We start from the raw sequence: 6,486 nt of genomic DNA on the forward strand, positions 1-6,486 counted from the left end.
CGGCCGCCTTGGAGGCTCATCCAGGATCCACCTATCTAGCCAAACGTTAGTGCTCCTACCATCCCCAATAGACTTCATTAGCCCCTTCTGTAGCAACTCCCGACCAAACATGATGCTTCTCCACGCATAGGACGGCCTGTATCCGATGTTTGCATCAAGGATGTTTGTGTCAGCATAATACCTTGCCTTGTATACACGCGCTAACAAAGAATCAGGGGAGTCTAACAACCGCCAAGCCTGTTTAGCTAAGAGTGCTTGATTAAACCGACCAATGTCTTTAAACCCCAGACCACCCTTCTCCTTAGCCTCACATAACTTATCCCACGCTACCCAGTGCATCTTATTCTTATCTTCACTTTCATTCCACCAGAAGCTTGCCATGGCACTTGTTATACGGCAACATTGATGTTTCGTCAACCTGAAACAAGACATAGCATACACAGGTAGAGCCATAGCAACTGACTTCAGTAAAACCTCCTTTCCTCCCAAGGACATCGTTTGCTCATACCATCCACCTAGACGAGACTTAAGTCGATCGGTGATAAAGTTAAGTAAGTCTCTTTTGGATCCACTAAAACATTCTGGTAACCCCAGGTATTTACCAGTCCCCCCCTCTTGTTCTATACCAGTAAATAACCCTAGCAGCCTCTTCATATATGGATCCATCCTCTTCCCAAAGGTAATAGCTGACTTCTGAAAATTAATTTCTTGCCCTGAAGCCTGCCCATACATCTGTAGACACTTCAAAAATTCAGAACATTCTTGAAAGGTGGCTTTACAAAGGAAGAGACTGTCATCAGCAAAAAGCAAATGTTGAACCGACGGACTAGCTGATGTTAATCTCATTCCTGTTAAACGCCCCTCATGTTCTGCTCTGTTCATAATGTGAACCAAAGCCTCCGCACACAGAATAAATAGAAAGGGTGACAGCGGATCTCCCTGCCTAATGCCTCTCTCCGGTTTGATAAAGCCATAAGAAGCGCCATTGACCAACACAGAGTAAGAGACTGACGTCACACAGCTCATGACCCACTGAACCCATTTAATATCAAACCCCAGTCTTAAAAACAACTCCTCAAGAAACTTCCACTCCACTCGATCATACGCTTTGGACATATCCGTTTTGATGGCTAAATAATCAATATCACAATTGGGGTTTGTCCCCAAAGCATGAACCATTTCATGAGCTAGCAGGATGTTATCGGATATAAGCCTACCCGAGACAAATGCTCCCTGCGTGTCAGACACAATCTCAGGAAGAAGTCGTTTAAGCCTATTACACATCACCTTCGATACTATCTTATACAACACTGAGCATAAGCTTATCGGCCTTAGATCAGTCATTTTTGATGGATTTGGCTTTTTCGGAATGAGGCAGAGCTGTGTAAAATTCCACTCAGAAGGTAGGGAACCCGTGTGAAAAAACTTTTGAACCTCCTCAACAACTTGTGGCCCCACTGTCTCCCAATAATGCTGATAAAAGTGGCCCGACATACCATCTGCACCCGGCGTACTATCACCCCTGATGCTAAAAGTTGCCAGTCTGATCTCCTCCATCGTCACATCTCGTGTGAGCTCCATATTCATCTGAGTCGTGACCCTTGGTAGTAATCCATCCAGAGCTTCAGCAATCATAGACGGGTTCGAGCTAGAGAATATACCACGGAAGTACTCCACTGCAATCTCCCCTTTTGAACCTTCAGAGAATTGTTCAATACCATTCACATCAAGAAGAGATAAGATTCTATTCTGCACTCGTCGTCGTTGCACACTTCCGTGAAAAAATCTAGTATTCTGATCTCCTTCTCTCAACCACTTCTCCTTACTCTGTTGCTTCCAGAAAAGTTCCTCATCTCTATAAGCCTCAGCAAGATCCCACCGTAGAGTTTTCATGTAATGAAAATCCGGTTGTAGCTTCTCAGTCTCCTCTTCCAAACGCTGTCGCAACTTTACAATGCGTTCTTTAGAATTCTGATCAGAGTTGCGTTTCCACGCTGCAATGGACTGCCGACAATTCGCAATTCTTGTAAGCACTGATACGTCCCCTGTTGAATCTCCTCTTGACCAACCTTCCTTAATGACATTGGCAAAATTTGGTTTAGATAACCATCTTTTATTAAAGATGAAACGACCTCTGCGTGACATATTCTCATTCACGAATCTGACAAATAATGGACGATGATCAGACCCTATCCTCTCCAAATATTCCGCTTGCACCCGTGGAAACAGATGAAACCAAGATGCATTACCCAATGCTCTATCCAAGCGAGACTGTATCCACATCTTGTTACGCTCTCCAGCCCAAGAAAACTTGTTTCCAATACTTGGAACCTCCCGTAGGCGACAATCACTTATCATATTCCTGAAGGGGAAAAAAGATGATTCTGCCCATGCTGGTCCACCAAGCTTTTCTGTATTATCGAGGATCTCATTCATATCCCCCAGAACTAACCATGGGTTGTCTCTAGAAACACCAATATTAATGAGTCTATCCCATACCGCTTGACGATACTATTAAACCGGGTCTCCATACACACAAGATATGAAAAACCGCAGAGAGCCAAGATTGACTTTAACATCAATGATCCGTGCGTCTGATCCCAAAACCTCTACCTCATACGCTGGCTTCCAGAACAAAGCCAATCCTCCACTCAAACCTACCGGATCCAAAATATGTGAGTGATCATATCCAAGGGATCTTTGCAGGTTCTCTACGTGACTTCTGGAGTTCTTGGTCTCCAGGAGGAACAGGAAATCTGGGAAATGCTCACGCCTCATTTCCCTCAGCGTAGGAACTGTCAAGGTGCCCCCCAATCCTTGACAGTTCCAGCTCATAAAGCTCATATCTGCTTCGGCGGTTCCCCATTTGGAACCACCTTCAATGTGTCACGCTTAGCGACCTTTGATGATATTGAAGCTTCATCATGAGCTTTCCTTTTACCCGAGGTTCCAACCTCTCCATCCTCACCCTTCGACAGTTGACTCGTAGCAGTGTCTTCAGCCAGATTCTGAGTTTTCCGACGCCATTGGTTAGGGCGACGTCTCTTCTTACCAGGCTTTGATTTCAGACCCGTACTACCCGGCTGAAAAACATGCTTGTAATCCTAATGGTCCACGACCTTGTTGCGTAGAAGCAGCAGAAATTGCAGACCTTGCTTGGATAGGCGCAGCGACTCTAGTCATGGCCTGTCCAGTTCTGACAGCAGAAACAACACGGTCGTCAACATCGTGCACCCCCTGAAAATCAAAGACCAAACCTTTCCCTTTGTTGATATCAGTTGTGACTTCTGGAGGGGCTTCTAGTAACAACAACGTCTTCTGGCCCTGAGGATCACCTCTGAGATTCCATACTTGCTGTCTAACTCGTTCAATATGAACCTTCTGTAGTTGTGGATCACCAACAGAAACATATTGGCGCATCTCATCTAGGACCTCCTTAACAATCTTCGGTTTCCCAGTGAGGGGATCTATGCCCACATCATCATCAGTGAGGACTCCAAAAAGGGGATCATCCTTGCTAATTCTTGGAATGAGTCTGTCCGGAACACTGGCAACAGGCTTAATCCCTCCCGTAGCAATAGCTTGCCGGTTTGAAGGATTAAGAGGACATCTCTCTCTATCATGAGTTAGCCTAAGACACTGATAGCATCTCCTTCTAATTCTCTCATATTCTACTCCTATCATTACCTTCTCACCCAATGGCAGCTGTAACTCACGCGAGTTCTTCAAGGGCTTACTCACATCAAAAAGCACACGCACCCGAACATATCCCTTACTCTGTGGCTTCAGCGGATCGAAGGCTACATGTGTAACACGACCAATGTGTCCCGCTATCTCCCGGATGGTTTCCGTTGTGTTATGATTAACAGGTATATTCCTTAAACGGATCCAGATCGGTAAGATCTTCAAATAATCAGCCGGAGCATGATTTTTGACGCTTTAAAATTTTTGAGAAAACAAGGAAGGAAAAAATATAAGTGACTTTCAAAACTTTTAAAAAACTAAAAGCAATAAAAGTCTGATTGGCAAAAATATGACTGTCAATGCTTTAAATAATTTTAAAGTCTTAAAAGTCTGTTACCAATCAGGGCCTGAATATATCAGGAAAATTTCTACTCGAACCGTGTAATAGTTTTAGTAATATCTCCATTATAATATTTTAATAATTTATTACTATATTAATTAATTCAAGGAAAGTTAAAGAAATTCATAATTATTTATGAAAATATTAATTATAGAGTATTCACTTATCGAGGTTATATATTATACTGAGTCAGTTTAATAGATGAACCTTTTTTGAATTTACGTAAATTCAATACAATAATAAAATTAAGGTTCCTCTTCAGGAGGTTAATTTTAATAAAATCAGCTTTTTGAATTGTTCTGGGAGTAATACATAGGCTAGTAATACCTCACTAAAATCGTTTATGTCACTTTATTTTCTTTGCAACAAAAAGCTGGTATATACTTAAAAATTCTAGCTAATCAAATTATAAGAATTAATCACATCGGCTAAATATTTGACAACTTCATTAATTTTGTATCTTATATTTTATAGTTTGTTTTTTGTTTTCTCCACAAAAGATAGAGAACAAATATTTGTTCCTCTCATACATTTTCTTAGATTTAAGATGGGATATAATTTTCAATTGATTTTTTTTGTGGTTGGTAGAGATTTAGAGTGAGACGAATGAAATTTCTGAACTGAAGTAGGATTGGAACATCTTTACCATCAACTTCCCACCGAATCGTCGTTGGAATTAGAAAATAATTGGCTTGTCGATCCGTGTAATGATTTGTGGAAATTTGTAATCAGTTGAAGGTGATTTGTGAAACTCAAGCGGTAAAGAATGTAATCATGTTGAGTTCAAGCAATTTATGTGTTACCGACAATTTCATCCTTTTCCAAGATCAATCCACCCCTAAAGATATTGTCCGATAAAAATGAAGCGTTTTGGTCATTTTACAAAACTCATCATCATTTTCGTTCATTTGTCTCAATATGTGATGTTGTAAGCATAATTCGGGTTTGGAAAAGATAAAGAACATGTGAAGATTTGCATCTATGCAAATAAGCAGTTTCAGGATGAATCACATGATGATACAATCTTCAAAATCAACCTTCTAGATTTTGTCATTAATTTTTTAATCAACCCTGATTGGCAGCACACTTTTAAGACTTTAAAAATGTTTAAAGTTTTGACAGTCACTTTTTTACCAATCAAACTTTTCTGGCTTTAATTTTTTTAAAAGTTTTGAAAGCCACTTTTTTTCTTCTCTTACTTTAAAAACTAAACAATTTTAAAAGCATTTTTTTCTCTCTTTTATATTTAAAATCTCTCCAAAATATATATATATATATTTAACATATTTTATTTTATATTTATTCTCATTTTTTTCTCTTTCTTTTAAGATCCATTTCAATAATAATTTTTTTTTTCATCATCATCACTAATAATACTGTGAAAGAGTTTATGAAATTCATCACTAATAATAAAATAACATTCAAACAATGCATTGAATAGTGGTTAATGGATTTTTGAATGCTCGTATAACTACTCAATAGAAAAAATAACATTCAAAACAATTAAAAACACTATTGATATTTGCCAGAATAATCAATCAAGAATCAACCACCAAAAACAAAACAAAAATCAGAATTTTGTTAGTGAAATTTAATGATCACTAGAATTTGAACCCGCGCACGCGCATGATTTTAATTAAAATATTTTTTACTAAGTAACATACAACATATATATTATTGAAGATAATGTTTATTTGTTATATTTATTTGCGAGGGATTTTAGTTTAAATTTTTTAGGAATAAAAATCATTGAATATAAATATAATTAATCATTTGAAGTTTAAAAGATAAATTCAAATAAAAGTCATACTTATTTTACTAATCTATATATAATATATATATATATATATATATTGTCTAGTGTCACAATAATGTTTTTCTGGTAAATCAATAATATATAATGTAGTAACAAAAAATGATTTAAAGAATNTAAATCAATAATATATAACGTAGTAACAAAAAATGATTTAAAGAATCTCCCTCGAAGAGTACATTCCATATTTATATCCAATGAAAACATCATTTTAAAATTTCTAACATTGAAGGTCGATCATTGACCTAATTATAGAAATCATTTAAATATATCGATATTCCATATTAAATGGAAATATACAAAGTTTCATGAACATTTTTACTGTTATGTCGCTACAACGGAGTTATCCAAGTGCATCACCTATCATAATAGAATTTCCGACCAAGTCAAGAATGCGTAAATGGTGAAATGATTAAACCCGACATCCGTTCACTAATCCAAGTTACATATATGTCTAAAACCCTTCATATGTTATATTCAGATGTTAATTTTGTGATGCAAGCTCAGCTTCGTCTTCTAAAAAAAACATGGTGTACTTTAGTAATATGTTATTTCTGGCAATGTTTTTGGTTAAAAGCATTTGATCATA

This window comes from Camelina sativa, chromosome 5 (assembly GCF_000633955.1).
Source record: "Camelina sativa cultivar DH55 chromosome 5, Cs, whole genome shotgun sequence".
NCBI lineage: Eukaryota > Viridiplantae > Streptophyta > Magnoliopsida > Brassicales > Brassicaceae > Camelina > Camelina sativa.